Raw genomic sequence first — 17,186 nt, 5'->3', positions numbered from 1 at the left:
CACCCACCCTCATCCTCACCCACTACAACACACACATCAATGCAGAGCATCAACTCAGAGTGACACCCCCCACACCCTCCGGAAGAATGCAAAGACAAAATAAATTGATCATGAAATTGAAATATATATTATACGGCTAAGTTAAAATATTTTTACGAACATCTATAACTATATACACATATGTAAATTGTCCAGTCCAAATTGGGTTTCAGTCATTGTACGTGGACCACACAGGAGACCCGAATCCATTGGAGAGAACACTGCAGGGGCATCAGATAGCAAAACTACAGGCACCTCAGGGGGAAGGGAAGGGGGGGCACCTCAGCCACATGAGTCCACGACGCCAGATCCACGACGGGCCTCCATGGCCACTGTCCCATCCTGGGGAGTGGAAAGCCACAGTCTCACAAGTCTCTACAGTGGGTGGGTTGCCCACTGTGCCATCCTGGGTAGTGCAAAGCCACAGTCTCTCAAGTCTATACAGTGGGTTAGTTGCCCACTGCCATATCCTGGGGAGTGCAAAGCCACAGTCTCTCAAGTCTCTACAGTGGGTGGGTTGCCCACTGCCATATCCTGGGGAGTGCAAAGCCACAGTCTCTCAAGTCTCTACAGTGGGTGGCTTGCCCACTGTGCCATCCTGGGGAGTGCAAAGCCACAGTCTCTCAAGTCTATACAGTGGGTGGTTTGCCCACTGTGCCATCCTGGGGAGTGCAAAGCCACAGTCTCTCAAGTGGATTACAGATTCCACTGGTACTGGAGGAGGCATGGTGCCCAGAGTGCATCGTGCAGCCCTGCCCAACACAGATCCGGGCCTGCCCCTTCTGCCAATGGGCCAGCGGTGGCTGACTTGAAGGGCCCAGTGGAGCGGTGCTTGAGAGGAAGGGCCCAGCGGAGCAGTGCTTGAGAGGAAGGGCCCAGCGGAGCGGTGCTTGAGATGAAGGGCCCAGCGGAACGGTGCTTGAGAGGAAGGGCCCAGCGGTGCGGTGCAGAGACGGCGGTGCCCAGCGGAGCGGTGCTTGAGATGAACGGCCCAGCGGAGTGGTGCTTGAGAGGAAGGGCCCAGCGGAGCGGTGCTTGAGATGAAGGGCCCAGCGGAGCGGTGCTTGAGATGAAGGGCCCAGCGGAGCGGTGCTTGAGAGGAAGGGCCCAGCGGAGCGGTGCAGATACGGCGGTGCCCAGCGGAGCGGTGCTTGAGATGAAGGGCGGAGCGGTGCTTGAGAGGAAGGGCCCAGCGGTGGATGCAGAGACGGCGGTGCCCAGCGGAGCGGTGCTTGAGAGGAAGGGACCAGCGGAGCGGTGCTTGAGATGAAGGGCCCAGCGGAGCGGTGCTTGAGATGAAGGGCCCAGCGGAGCGGTGCTTGAGATGAAGGGCCCAGCGGAGCGGTGCTTGAGAGGAAGGGCCCAGCGGAGCGGTGCAGAGACGGCGGTGCCCAGCGGAGCGGTGCTTGAGATGAAGGGCCCAGCAGAGCGGTGCTTGAGATGAAGGGCCCAGCGGAGCGGTGCTTGAGATGAAGGGCCCAGCGGAGCGGTGCTTGAGAGGAAGGGCCCAGCGGAGCGGTGCTTGAGAGGAAGGGCCCAGCGGAGCGGTGCAGAGACGGCGGTGCCCAACGGAGCGGTGCTTGAGATGAAGGGCCCAGCGGAGCGGTGCTTGAGAGGAAGGGCCCAGCGGAGCGGTGCTTGAGAGGAAGGGCCCAGCGGAGCGGTGCAGAGACGGCGGTGCCCAGCGGAGCGGTGCTTGAGAGGAAGGGCCCAGCGGAGCAGTGCTTGAGATGAAGGGCCCAGCGGAGCAGTGCTTGAGATGAAGGGCCCAGCGGAGCGGTGCTTGAGAGGAAGGGCCCTGTTCAGCGGTGCTTGAGACGGCAGTGCCCTGTTCAGCGGTGCTTGAGACGGCGGTGCCCTGTTCAGCGGTGCTTGTCTTGAAGGGCCCTGTTCAGCGGTGCTTGTCTTGAAGGGCCCTGTTCAGCTGTGCTTGTCTTGAAGGGCCCTGTTCAGCGGTGCTTGAGACGGCGGTGCCCTGTTCAGCGGTGCTTGTCTTGAAGGGCCCTGTTCAGCCGTGCTTGTCTTGAAGGGCCCTGTTCAGCGGTGCTTGTCTTGAAGGGCCCTGTTCAGCGGTGCTTGAGACGGCGGTGCCCTTTCCAGCGGTGCTTGAGACGGCGGTGCCCTTTCCAGCGGTGCTTGTCTTGAAGGGCCCTGTTCAGCGGTGCTTGAGACGGCGGTGCCCTGTTCAGCGGTGCTTGTCTTGAAGGGCCCTGTTCAGCCGTGCTTGTCTTGAAGGGCCCTGTTCAGCGGTGCTTGTCTTGAAGGGCCCTGTTCAGCGGTGCTTGTCTTCAAGGGCCCTGTTCAGTGGTGCTTGAGTTGACGGTGCCCTGTTCAGCGGTGCTTGTCTTGAAGGGCCCTGTTCAGCGGTGCTTGAGATGGCGGTGCCCTGTTCAGCGGTGCTTGAGACGGCGGTGCCCTGTTCAGCGGTGCTTGTCTTGAAGGGCCCTGTTCAGCGGTTCTTCACATGTGTCACCAGGGCACCAGATCCTGCCAATGTTTGGAGTTCACTCGCCATCCGACTTCTCGCTTGCGGGGCCCTCCTGTGCTGGAGTCCTGGGCCCGTGGGTGTCCTCCTTCACACCCGGAATGGGGCTGGTGGGGCCCTCCTGGGCAGCTCGCCTGCTGCCGGACTTGTCGGCCGTGCTGCCCTTGCCATCCTTCCCTGATCCTCTGTGGCCCTTGCCTCCCTTTGTTGATGGGCCAGGTGGCACCCCACTTCCTGACGGTGCCAGGGTAGTGCCTTTGGAGGCTGCCGTCTCTGGCCTCTCGCGCCGGGCCTTGCCTTTTTTGGATTTCTTCCCAGGGGGTGGGCTGGCTGTCCCTTTACTGCTGGCAGATGTAGCTGCCCTTGAAGGTGGTGGACTCCAATATCCCTGGACTATGGTCCTTGTAGGTCCAGGGGTTGTGGTGGCTGAGGTGCCGATTGGACTCTTACGAGATGGAGGGGGTGGGTCAGGTGATGGAAAGAGGTTATTTTGGGACAGGAAAAACTTTTTAGGAGCAGTGGGAAGGGTAGATGCAGTGGGTATGGGAGTGGAGTAAGAGGATGTGGTTGTAGGAGAGTCAGGTGTGGTGTCTTTGGGTGCAGGTGCTTGTGCTGGAGGCTGTCGTGAGGTGGATGGCTGTTGGGTGGGTGGCTGCCTGCGTTTGTGTGGTTTGGAAGAGGGGATGACAGACACAGTGGGAGAGGACACAGGGGACGTGTAAATGGCAGTGGGGGTGGTGACTGCACGTGTGCGGAGTGTTCTGTTGGGTGTGCTGGTGATGGACGTAGTGGCTGATGATGTTGTGCATGCAAGTGTGAGTGGAGACGTCACAGGGAGGGAAGAGGGAGACGAGGAGGAGGGGGACACAGAGGAGGCAGTGGCTGTTGGCATGTCTGCATGTGGATTTTGCTTGTGTGAATGCTTGTGGGATGTGTGGTGCTTATGTCTGGTTGAGGTGTGTGCAGGCTGGTCTGTAGGTGTGTCTGGGATAGGCAGAGGAACAGGGGAGTGGGACTGGGTTGAGGAAGTTGGAGGAGGGAGGCAGGAGACAGGGACAATGGCTGCCGTCAGTGCTAAGGCCAGAGCGTTGAACGATCGCTGATGGGCAGCCTGACCCGAATGAATGCCCTCCAGGTATGCATTGCTCCGGTGCACCTCCCTTTCTACACCCTGGATGGCATTCAAAAGGGTAGACTGCCCAACAATGAGCGTCCTGAGGAGGTCAATGACCTCCTCACTGAGGGCAGCAGGGGTAACTGGGGCAGGGCCTGAGGTGCCTGGGGCAAAGGAGATGCCCGCCTTCGTGTGCGAGCGGGCACGGGGTGAACGCTGAGGGGCTGCTTGGAGGGCGGAGCTGGTGTGCTGGGTGGCGGCTGTACCTGTTGTTGCGGTGGGCACGGATGTTGCCGCCACCACAAGGGAGCTCCCTTCCGAGGACGTGTCTGTGTCGCTGATGTCTCCACATGTCCCCGTTGTGGAGCTCCCCTCGCCCTCCGTCTCACTGGTGAACTCCGAGTCGGTTGCATGGCCCTCTGGGCCATGTGAGATGCAGCTCCCTCGTGCTCCGATGCCACTTCTCCTCCGCCTGATGATGCTAACGCACACATGTACAGGAAGAGCAGCAAAAAAGGGGGGGGGGGGAATAAAGACATGTTGAGTGCATGCATTGGCAACACAATTGGTGGAGAGGACAGACACAGAAGCCCCCTGCACTACGCTGCGCACTTGGGGTACACTACTCAATCATTGGGACTTGGCCTACAAGCCTATGGACGACAATTGCACACATAGGTGACACAGGGCCATGGATAGCTGTACTTGGCACCCTACAGAGGTGGGGGGCGGGGGCACAGGGCCATGCCTTACGGAGGGGCCTAGCCTACAGAAATCGCCCTGGCGTAGGGATACCCACAGCCCTCCTCCCCCACCCAGTCACCTCCACTGCGCGCTAAGATAGCAGAATGTGCTGGTACTCACCCCCTTGTGTCTGCTGTGATGTCCTCACGCGCCCATCCAAATCTGGGTAGGCCACCGCCAGGATCCGGGACATCAGGGGGGTCAATTGACGAGTGGCACCCCTCCTACGTTGGGAGGCCATCCCCAGCAGAGCCTCCGCGGTCGTCCTGCTCCTGCGGCGGATGTCCTCCCACCTCTTGCGGCAGTGGGTGCCCCGTCTGTTGTGGACCCCCAGGGTCCGGACGTCCTTGGCGATGGCACGCCAAATGTCGATTTTCTGATGGGCGCTGACCTATGTGACATGTACAGGGAGAGAAAATAAAATATCATCATTTTCTGCATGCTCTATGTGAGTGGCCCCCCCTCCCCACCCTTGTCATATGGCACATGCTCTCATCTGTCGATTGATGCATGCCTCATTCGCTCCCCTCCCCACCATCGTTCATTCACCCCACTCAACCCAGGCATTGGCCATAAAGCATGGTCCCAGTGTACTTTCCTGTTGGTCTGGAGGACCGTAGAGTAGCGCATACTGGGGGAGGACCCCATCCACGAGTTTCTCCAATTCTTCAGAAGTAAAGGCAGGGGCCCTTTCCCCAGTCACAGCAGCCATTGTCTCTTCCAGACCGAGGTCACAGCAGCACTTGCAGTATATGTCCTCTCCTGTGGAGGATCAGGTCTCGAGTGATTAAGCAGATAGAAAATGGCGGTCACGCCCGCGGCGGTGCGTACCGCGACCGCCGGCGCACTTCGTCATTGGCTCCTGAAACCCATAGGGTTCAATGTTAACCAATGCGGCTTTGCACTGCGGTCTTCGATCGCCTACCGCCACGGTGTGCCACACCAGCGCATTGACCTCACATCCCATTGTCGCACTTCACAGGTCAGGCAGCCACCATTTCAAGGGCCCACATGGCTTAATTCCTACTGCGTCACACATGCCTAGGCCTTGCATCGACACTCATACAAGCCATTCACTGCATAGAGAATCGTGTACTGTGCATGCTGTGGGAACGTACCTGTGGGTTGCTTGACTCTGTGTTGTCCTTCCTAGGCACCGTCCGCTGGGACTTGCGAGGAGATGGAGGAATGTTCCAGTGTACAGACCGCTGGTGGACCTGTCGACAATGGAAGAAAGACATGTCATATTAACATACCGGCTTGACCGAGCCACTATACAGGAACTGTGTGCCCAGCTGGAGCCAGACCTGATGTCACCCATCCGCCAACCCACAGGGATTCCCCCTCTAGTGCAGGTTCTGTCAGTACTCCATTTTTTGGCAAGTGGGTCATTTCAATCAACAGTGGCCATTTCATCAGGGATGTCTCAGCCTATGTTTTCAAAGGTGTTGTCCAGAGTGTTGTCTGCCGTGATGAAATACATGCGGAGCTACATTGTTTTCCCTGAGGTGGGCGATTTGGCTACAGTGAAGGGTGATTTCTATGCCCTTGGACATATTCCCAACATCATTGGTGCCATTGATGGGACACATGTGGCTTTGGTCCCCCCCAGCAGGAGTGAACAGGTATACAGGAACAGAAAAAGTTATCATTCGATGAATGTCCAGGTGGTCTGTTTGGCTGACCAGTACATCTCCCATGTAAATGCCAAGTTCCCTGGGTCAGTGCATGACGCGTACATCATGCGTAATAGCAGCATCCCTTAAGTGATGCAACAACTACAGAGACACCGTGTGTGGCTAATTGGTGACTCTGGTTACCCCAACCTGTCGTGGCTACTGACCCCAGTGAGGAATCCCAGGACCAGGGCAGAGGAACGGTACAATGAGGCCCATGGGCGGACTAGGAGGGTGATCGAGCGGACCTTCGGCCTCCTGAAGGCCAGGTTTAGGTGCCTGCATATGACAGGTGGATTCCTAATGTACTCACCGAAGAAGGTGTGTCATATCATCGTGGCCTGCTGTATGCTTCACAACCTGGCTTTGCGACGCCAGGTGCCTTTCCTGCAGGAGGATGCTCCAGATGGTGGTGTAGTAGCAGCTGTGGAGAGTGAAGAGGAGGAAGACGACGAGGACGACACAGACAACAGGGACACAGTAATAGAGCAGTATTTTCAATAACACACAGGTAAGAATCAACACCGGCATTTTACATTTACTTACAGTCTACTGCCTCTCTACAGTCTGTCCTATTCCCCCAGTGTATGTTAACTGAGTTGTGACTTTCCCTTCCATTTTCAGAGATGTGGGCCCCACTGCGTGACCTCTGCTTTGTTTGCCCATGGACTACAGCTGTGTGACAGTGGTATGTTGTCATCAGAATGTAACTTGACATTTTGCAACGGTTAAGTCTAATACATTTGTTCAAAATACAGGCAGACTCCAGATTATTTTTGTGCAATAAGTGTTTTTATTAAAGTGCTGAATTTAGGGACATGGTAGAAAAATCGGTGATGGGTGATGGTGGAGGAATGTCCATGGCAGAGTCCAGCTTTTCAGTCTCACAGGTGCATTGTCCATATGCCTGTGGAAGGTGGAGCACGGGCAGTTTAAGGTTGGACAGGGTGACAATGTGGGACAGTGGGATGACATCAGGGGGTATCCTTTCCTGGTGGGGGTCTTGGCATCCTACTCTGTCTTCTTTCTAGATCTCAGGGCCCGCTTGCGGGGTGGTTCTCCTTCTGCAGGAGTGGGGTTCTGGTGGCCTGTTGTTCTTGTGTGGGGGCCTCCTGTCCACTAGCGCCGGCGGAGGTGGTAGCCTGTTCTTGGTCCATGCTAGTGACAGGGGCCCTTTGTGGTGCCACAGTCTCCCGCAATGTGGTGACAATCTGGTTGAGAGCCACGACGATGGTGCACATTGCGGAAGTAATGTTTCTCAGTTCTTCCCTGAACCCCATAAACTGTTTCTCCTGCAGTACCTGGATCTCCTGGAACCTGGCCAGGACCGTCGCCATCAGTGGTGGTAGGCTCCCATGATGGAGGTGAGGGCCTCCTGGAGAGTGGGTTCCCTGGGCCTGTCCCCCCCCCTGTTGCACAGCAGCCCTCCCAGTTCCCCTGTTTCCCTGGGCCTCTGTTCCCTGGACCGTGTGCCCACTACAACTGCCCCCAGGTCCCTGTTGTTGTTGGGGTGGTGGGTTAGCCTGGGTGCCCTGTAGTGGTGGACACACCGCTGATTGACGTGTCCTGGAGAGAGGCATGGGCCCGCTGGGTGGGAGCTGTGCTGGTGTTCCCAGAGGGGGGTAGGTCTGCTGTGGCCTGAGGCTGTGTGAGGGGAACCGACTGTCCCGAGGTCCCAGATGGGCCGGGCTGGTCATCCGGGTCCAGGGAGACAGAGCTGCTGTCATCACTGGGGGCCTCTTCTGGGGGTGGGATGGACATTTCTGCACCCTCCTGGGCTGTGTGGTGGCGTTCGGGTCCTGCAGGGGTATAAGAGTATGGTTATTGCTTCTGTGTGTGCCATATCGTGCAATGGGTGGGTGCCTGTGTACCCCAGTGCTGGCATTTCCTTGTGGGGGCTGTAGTGACGGTGGTTTGTGGGGGAGATGGGTATGTGCAGTGGGCATGCTTAGGTGATGGGTGTCCATGGTTTGTGGTGGCATGCAGGGTTTGGTGTTGGGATGGGTGGGTTGTGATGGTGAGACATTAGCAAGGAGGATGTGTGATGTGGGTGGGGGGTGAGGGCGGGGGTATGAGTTGGCATGCTGGATGGGGTGGGGGGGATGAAGTAGTGAAGATGAGACTTACCAGAGTCCATTCCTCCAGCTACTCCTGCGAGGCCCTCAGGATGCAGGAGGTTCAAGACTTGCTCCTCCCATGCTGTAAATTCTGGGGGTTGAGGTGGGGGTCCGCCGCCAGTCTTCTGCACCGCGATGTTGTGTCTGGATACCATGGAACGCACCTTCCCCCGTAGGTTGTTCCACCGCTTCCTGATGTCGTCCCGATTTCGTGGATGCTGTCCCACAGCGTTGACCCTGTCCACTATTCTTTGCCATAGCTCCATCTTCCTGGCAATGCTGGTGTGCTGCACCTGTGTCCCGAAGAGCTGGGGCTCTACCCGAACTATTTCCTCCACCATGACCCTGAGTTCTGCGTCTGAGAACCTGGGGTGTCTTTGGGGTGCCATGGAGTGGTGTGGATGAGGTGTGGGGTGGAGTATGTGTTGATGAGTGTGGTGAGTGTGGTGGTGTGTGGTGTTTTGTGCGTGGATGTTGTGTGGGAGATGGTGTATTGTGCCTCTGTGTGATGGTGTTCTCTATTCTGTGCTGTCTCTCTCTGGCCTTCTCTCTGTAATTGTGGTCGTAGGGGTTTGTGGGTGATGTGGGTATGTGTTTTATATTGTGTTGGGTGTGTGGGAGTGGTGTGTGTATGTGTATCAGGTGTGTGTATTTCAAATTGTCCAATGTGGTTGTGTTTTGTAAGTGTGTGTGTATTTTGAGCGCGGCGGTGTGTACCGCCAATGGAATACCGCGGGTGAAAGACCGCCGCGTGGATTCGTGGGTCGGAATGGCATGGGCGTTTCTCTGTTGGCGTGACGGTGGAGGTTTGGTCATCGCCAGTTTTTCGCTGCCCTTTGATGTGGCGGACTTTTGTGCATGTCGGGATTTTGGCGGTTTGCCTGTTGCGGGTCAGAATGACCATGGCGGTTTACCGCAGTGGTGTTGTGGCGGTCTTCTGACCGGCGGTAAGCGCCTTTTACCGCCGAGGTCAGAATGACCACCATAGTTTTTTAGGGGGTTTGGCAGCACAAAAAGCGTGACTGAATATATCTGAATATTTAAATGGCAACAGATGGCTGACTGTTCATGGCCATGTGGATAATAGTCTAGGAAGATAGATCCTATTGCCCATCACAGCAACAATACCAGTTAATTGTATTTTGGGAATAATTTTGCTACCCACGTTAGGGATTAAATGATGTAAAAGGTCTCACTAATTACTAATTTCTTATGGTTAAAAATCATGTGGCAATTTAGCATGGCCCATCCCAGGTCAAAACAGGATTACTTTAGAAGCCATCCCAGAGTCATTGGATGATCATCCAACTACTTTAGACGTAATTTTCTCATCATCAGACGTCATCAAGCTCTTAAAGTCACCAGCAGTGATTAGAAACTTGAGCCTGATGACTTGAGGATGACTTGAAAATGACTCTCTGATTACCTTACCGAGTGGGATGGTTTCTGATGACAGAAGGATGATTTTAAAATTACTTCCTGAATACTTAACAAAATGAGATAGTCCCTGATGATCTGAGGATGGTTTGAGGATGATTATCTGATTTCTTTAGTAGCACCACCATTTTCAACCAACTTAAACTATTCTTAATGATAAGAAGATGAATAGTAGATTACTTCTAGTGCATGTCGACTACTTGGTTATTATTTTCGTTTAAAATGTTTAACCTTTTTGGTGATTTCACAAGTAGCAACTTCTTACTGCTTAAGGAACACCATTTAGATATTACACAAGTTTGGTATTATATGCAAATAAGCATACAATGTATTTTAGATGAATGTGTGTAAGTTAAATTAATGGCCAATGTTTTTTTAATTTTTTATTAACGAATAAAAAGAATGCACATGGTGCATTTCCCTGTAATTCACAGTCTCCAGTAATAAATTAATTTACAGACTCAACCAAAAGCTGAATTCTGATGGTTTCTTCAACAGAGGCCCTCTACTTTGAGGTGCTTCACCAGGCATTCCAAAAACAACACAAAAGGGTTCACGAAGACCATGATTTTTTCGCCTTTAGAGGAGTTGAATCCTGAATGATATATAAGCCTAGCAGTGCATCTGTAGGTTCAAATTGAGCTTGGGTCTAGCTCTATTGTAGAGGAGGTAAGTCCTGAATGATACTCGAGCCTACCAGTGCATCTGTAGACTAATTCTGAGCGCAGGTCCAGCTCTATGTTTACCACCTCCAAGCCCTCCATTGCTAGGTAAGTGAGTATCCTGCCTGAATCTCATTTAGGAAACCAACTATAGGGAGTGCTGAGAAATGTTTCACAGTTTGCAAAGAGTCCAGGTTCTGCTTAATATATTAGGGGAACTGTCATGTTTTAGCATGTTGTTCTATGCACTCTGTACAGAGGCAACTGATTAGATGACCATGTGTCTTGAACACCTTTATGAACTGCCAACAAGCACTAAGAGAAACTCTTACTAGCTTCAACTCCAGAGCTCTCAATGGTTCCCCGTCATGCACACCCACCCACAACCAGAACTTACATAGACACCTACAAGCAACTCATTTAATAAAATGCAACATACAAGTGTCACATGTTGCATGGAAATAAATTAAGAAATACATCTGCAAAAGCATATACTCTTAAGGAATGCAAGACAAAGTAAAACCTGAAATGTAAATTAATGCATAATTGCACAGTGGGTATGTAATAAGGCTTTTGGAATGCAATAGAAAATTGCAACCATTAATAGGTTTTTCTAGAATGTGGACTTGCGATATTTGTTTGGAGGGAAGCTGGTGAATTTATGAGGGTGAAGGAAAATTTCAAAAATGTTCATCCTAATTTAAATTGACTTTTTTCAATTTCAACCTTATTTAATCAGTCGATAAATGTTATTACATCTCTAATTTTCATTGGTTTCAATGAATGTGACATTTGAAACTGTGTCTCCAAGTCGTTTAAGGGTGTGTACATTTATACTCTATAAAATATTGCACAGATTTCTAATGCAAGATGTATGAGGATATGTTGATGTACAACTTTAAAGATGATTAAAATATTTTAGGCTTCTGAAGTACTACTTGGTTTATTGCAGACCAAACATTTTTTCTATTCTAATCTGCCACTTATTAAGTACATTTGTGGTATATGATTGCAGTAATGCTGTTTCAATAGAATTGAAAATTGAGTTTTGACCCAGTTCCGGACCAAAGATGCACCTAAAAGCAGAGCAGTGCACATATTTTTTTTATGCTTTTCAGATGTTGTTGACAGCTTTGTACTTCTATTTAAAAAAGTGCATATGCAGAAAATGCTATTGAGGCCTCTGTGCTTTGCAGCTTCAAAAACTAGTAGACAAGGCAGCAATTATTTCACTCTGCACCTTTCTTGTGCTTTTTTCCCCATGGATTTTTATGTTGAGAGTTCATAACAATACAACTACATGTCCCAGAATGCACTGCGTGGATGGGAAATAATGCCTTTGTAAGCTGCATTAAGGCAAACATCTAATTTGCTGCACCAATCAGACATTCAGATGCTGGACATTTTCCCATGCATTTTCTTTGCCATGGACCCCTTTGTTTTCAATTTTCCTGCATCTCTTCGACTAAAAAACGTGAAAGCTGGTGGGCAAGCATGACTCTGACGCACTTCCGGTAGCGCCGGAAGTTACGTCATCTGCAAGGTCTTTGTTAGTTGTAGGCTGCGAGAGTGAGGTGATGGAGAGTTGTTGTGGGCTTTTAAAATTTGTGGGTATGGCGTTTCTCGTGCTATTTTTGTTTTCTGCAAGTAGACAGACCTTGAGTGTGAGATCGTTAAAACATTTTGTAAGCCAGGTACACGGAGATCAGATGAGATCGCAGTCTCATCTCTGCCACCAGGACAATTCGGGTAATAAGTGCTTTATGTTTTGGAGGGAGATGTATTGTTTTCTGCTGTCCGATTAAAGGATATGATTTTCAAGTAATCCATTGAACACAAACAAGCAAAGCAGAAAATTAAAAGTGACGCTTAATGGCATAATCTGTATTTTTTATGAAAATGTAAAATAGTCGTATTTTGGAATTATCTAATTTCTCGCGGGACAAATTAGTAGTCAATGGTGTATGGTGCGACTACAATTTTGTAGTGCATGGGCACTGCAGGGGCCCCCGTAAGAGGGCCCCACAAAGAATTTCACTGTCTGCATTGCAGACAGTGAAATTCGCGACGGGTGCCACTGCACCCGTCGCACCTTCCCACTCCGCCGGCTCAATTCTGAGCCGGCGTCCTCGTGGGAAGGGGGTTTTACACTGGGCTGGCGGGCGGCCTTTTGGCGGTCGCCCGCCAGCCCAGTGTAAAGCTAAGAATAGCCGCAGCGGTCTTCCGACCGCGGTGCGGTATTCTGGAGGGAGGAAGTCTGGCGGGCGGCCTCCGCCACCCGCCAGACTTAGAATGAGGGCCTTCCTTTCTGACAAGGAAATCGAGCCTTTTAAAAAGCAAAAGAAAGTTAGGCTTTCGTCAGTGGGTCAGGGGGACTTCCGGCGATGTTTTAGACAGTTTAGCTGCAGGGAAAATGATAAGAGCAAACCAGTTCCGAGCAGACTGCCTTCCACGCCCTTTTACTGAACACTATTGATTTTTTTTTTATTGAGCACAGACGTGTGTGAGTACCCCTCACAGCACTGCAAACAACAGTGCATTTTTAAAAGGTAGTAGTAGGTGGGGAAAACCCACTTAGGCCCGATTTAATACTGGATTTCGTTTTTTAAAAAGTGGCCAAGGCTTGCTGCTGGTACCTGGACAAAACCTATAAGTAACATGGTTGTGATCTGGCTAGTCCACTCACTGTGTTTGCCTCCCAATTATCTGCAGTGCTAAGAGTCTACTCCTGGGGCAGAATGTGCTAAATATAAAACTGTCTGTCAGTACAATTGCATATCTTACCAGACCTCAAAACATATGTTTAATCTGGACTTTGTGCCCAACCGGTTTATGTGCATGCTAGTACACAATTAAATTAATAATAAGCACCAGTAAAGATTGTGGAGTTGTCTACAATAAGAGTAAAGTGTGTGTGCATGCTAGGGTGATGCTGAGCAGCTCCTATAGTAAGCAGACCATGTTTGTGTGCCTGATTATCTGAGTATGCATGTTTACAAAAACGTTAGCACACATTTGTGTACATACTTGTGTTACAGTTTGTGTGTCTTGGTATATACTTGCAACGAAATGCACGTTTCAGGCGTCTTGTGAGTGCTGTATGTCGGTGTCCATGTCCATCAGAGTGCATATGTGTGTTTGGGGGTATATTTTATTGTTTATGACACACACTTCAAACTAGTGTGCATCTGGGCGCTATGGGCACTTTGATGCTTGAATTTGGAGCCTGTGAAGGTGTTGGAGCGAGAGCACTAGATACTAAGAATGGATATGTTTCCCCTCCAGAGTTTATTGTAAACTCACCCCAGTGCTCCAGTTTTAGTGCTGTATAAGTCACATACATACATAGGGCTTATCATCAGCACTTAGTCTATATGCATTGTGAAGAGAGAGCTTCACAACTGTGCCAGCAGGTATGTTGGATTCCTGCATCTTGTGTTGTCATGCTGTAAGTATATCAAAGCAGCCTTCTGTTTTGATTTCTATCCTCTGTGGTGAATTTATCTTGACACTCTCCAAGGTGTTTTTCTCCTATCAAAAGTAATGCTTTGTTTTTGCTTGTTGCTGCACGTCATCGAGCGTGGATGATGGTCAGAAAAAACACTATTTAGGCAGTTTTATATAGAGCAAAGTAAACCTTTTCCGAGGACATAAGAGCACATCAGAACACACACACTACTCTTTTTCAGCAAAGGGACACGAGGCCAGATTCACATGTTGTTGAGCCTAATCCAGGATTCAAACCAATTTGCCAGGGGTATAGGTAGCTTCCATTGGTACTGTGGCACATAGGCTTGAGTGACCCATTGCATCCAGATTATTAAAGAAATTTGCAATTCAAACAGTGCTGGGGGGGCACTTCCTTCCTTGCACCTGGGCCCATGACACCCAGGCTATGCCACTGCTGGTTCCCCATGTTCCCCACGACTAGCCACAAAACCTCATCCTTTCCTGTGAAAGCTCTGGGTTCGGCCAGCACAGGCCACAAAGCTCAAAATCTCTCACTCACAATGATGCTACTACTTTGCAATGGTCGCAGCAAGGCCAGAAAGTGCCAGGTTAGGTAGATTCTCATGTGGTCTTGCAGTGATACAATTTTTTCAAAATTTACAGAAATCCTTGGGGAGACCTGCCATTGCTGCCCAGCGCAGCCTTAATTCTGTGACCTGCTGATGGTGTTTCTACTACCACCCTTGTTTTGGTCTACATATATGTACGTTTTCTGAGTAAATTGTGTGTTCCAGACTGGGTTTACTGACAAATTGTCAGGTTCCAAAACAACTAAAATGTTTTCTGTTGATATAATTTGAAATGATGGCTTTGTCCATACAGTAAAGCACAGGAAACTAACATAAAATGAGATTGAAATAAAAAATGATAGTGTGGCTTCTGATCTAGGAGTTGACTTACGAATTTTCTATTTGCAACAAGTGGTCACGAAAAGCGCAACAACATTTTGCAAATGGAAATTAAGGCTTTGATTTAAGAGGGCCTAGTGCCTCCTTGCACCACATTAGCGTCATTTATTTTTATGCTAATGTTGGGGGTAAAAAAATGGCACAAAGAAATCTAGCAGGCGTTAAAAGGGGGCACACCATTGGTTACAATGGGCACCTGTGTGTTGTTCAGGGTTAGCGACAAAATTTTGGCGCTAATCCTGAACAGTACATCAATAGCGTCAAAAATTATGATGCTTTTGCCCCCTATCCTGCGCCATGGTGCACTGTATTTTAAATATGGGTCGGAATTTAACCCACCTAATTAATATGCATGAGGCAGGTTGCTGTTTGACCCACTACAATTGGCTAGAGTCAAAGGCATGATGGCATGATGGGTGCAGGAGACCGCCATGTCTGTGATTGCTTTTAAATGAAGCAATTTTTGTTAATGCCTCCTGTTTTTCTAAAAGAAAAACAAGACACATGTAAAAAAGAAAAAAGTTAAAACTTTTAAAAAGTAGGCAATGGTACCAGTGAACCACTGCCTACTCCTAAAAAATTGTTTTTTGTCAACATTCTCAAAAGGGAAGGAGTCCCCTGGAGACCACTTTCAGTTTGCAAATGACTTAACGCTAATTTGAATTTGGTGAAAACATATTAATTTTACTTTTGAAGGTTCTGGATTTGGAAGGGGTGCCCTTAAAACATCCCTTCCAAATAGCAGTTCCTTAATGGTTACTTAACTCATTCAAAAATTTGGAAAAGCTTTCAGATTGAACTGTTCAACCATTTTGTAAATCAGGCCACAGAAAACACTGTGATTTAAGTGTCATAATTGAGTAATATTTGTTTACTGTCAGTGATGAGGAGGGGGAGAGTTAGTTGGCCGAAAGTGACTGAAGACTTAAGGTGGTGATGGAGAAGCAGGCAGTAACTTTATTTTCATACAGTTCTTTTTTGTTTTAGAAGCTATAACTGGCAGTTGTTACTGTTAAACTCTCACCATACTTCATTTACTAATCTCAGAAGGATGGAAGATCGAGTTTGTGTTGGAGGGATTTGAATTCATTGCCTTCAGATTACGAGGAATCAAATATGAGTATTTTCCACACCTGGTTATTTTCCTGATGTTAAAAAAGAAGCCGGAGTGACAGCAGGGAGTGTGACATTGCGACAGAACAGACAGTGGGAATTATGACAGAAGACGACATGTATGGATTGTTTGAGTATATGGTTCCTGGAAGAGGGTGTGATTGGGGGGTTTTGGATTCGGACCCACCAAAAATCAACTCACGAACCACAGTTTGGTAAACTCTGTCTTAGAGTAATAAATCCCAATCTTGATATCATCATGCAGTGATACATCCAGATTCCATCTTGGGGTAATACATCTCAATCATTGTGTGATCATCGACTAATAATCTTCTAAATCTATTCCAAATGTATGTTGTGGTCATTCTTCAGTAATATACCCTCATTCTGATGTCAACACAAGATTATTCTGTAATAAAACAGCCTCATCCTGAAATACTCCTAGGATCATCCTGGAGTAATATAGCCTAATCCTGAAATCATCATGAAATCATCCTCCAGTAGTAAAAGATTCACACGTTTTCCACTGAAGTAATCAGAAACCCATACTGCAGTAATCCAGTCTAATCCTGAAATCATCCTGCAGCAGTAAAAGATCATCACATGTTTTCCACTGAAGTAATCAGGAACTAAACCTGGAGTAGTTTCTGTGATGACTCTAGAGTCATCTCATTTAAATATTTCACCCTATACACATACTTCATGATGGTTTCAGATGACTCCAGCAGATAATTACCGGAATAGCCCAGTCAGAGTCATCAGATGACTTAAGAATGACTCCAGGAAGATCTTCCTTTTTGACTTGGGATAATGTCTGAACTAATATATGGTGCAAAATATTCATTTATAACTGTATATTTCATAGGGAACATTGTTTGCCGTGCTTGGACTACCAAATGCAGGGTTTAACTTGCTTTTTTTTTTAAATGGTCAAAGTGGACTAAAATTGGCAGCGTATACAATGGTGATATGCTGGGTAGGTTAGTACATTTAACGTTTTTACTATTCACAATTATAGTTTATAGCTTTCTTAATGCAATACATGAACCATGCTTTGTTCTTGGTGCCAGGTATAGTGTGCCGATCTTGCTGCACTTAGTGGTTTCTCTGCTATGGTTAGTCACCAAACATCATTCACATTTGAGCTGTTAATTTCTTGAAGCCGGAAACACAAATCACAGACTTAAGTACTGATCAGCTTCCATTTGTTAAATTTCTTAATCCACTCAAATGTACTCATGATAGACCCAGTTCTTGTGATGTGACTTCCTGTGAGGTCAAAGGCCGTGATGTCTCTTACATACTGCCTAACTTGGTTGGTCCCCCAACTTCTTTTTTAGAGTTGAGGGTGCAAGCGCTCTGTCCCAGTTGTAACCTCTCT

Source organism: Pleurodeles waltl, chromosome 9, assembly GCF_031143425.1.
Source record: "Pleurodeles waltl isolate 20211129_DDA chromosome 9, aPleWal1.hap1.20221129, whole genome shotgun sequence".
Classification (NCBI taxonomy): Eukaryota; Metazoa; Chordata; class Amphibia; order Caudata; family Salamandridae; genus Pleurodeles; species Pleurodeles waltl.
Note: the sequence above shows the minus strand (reverse complement) of the source record.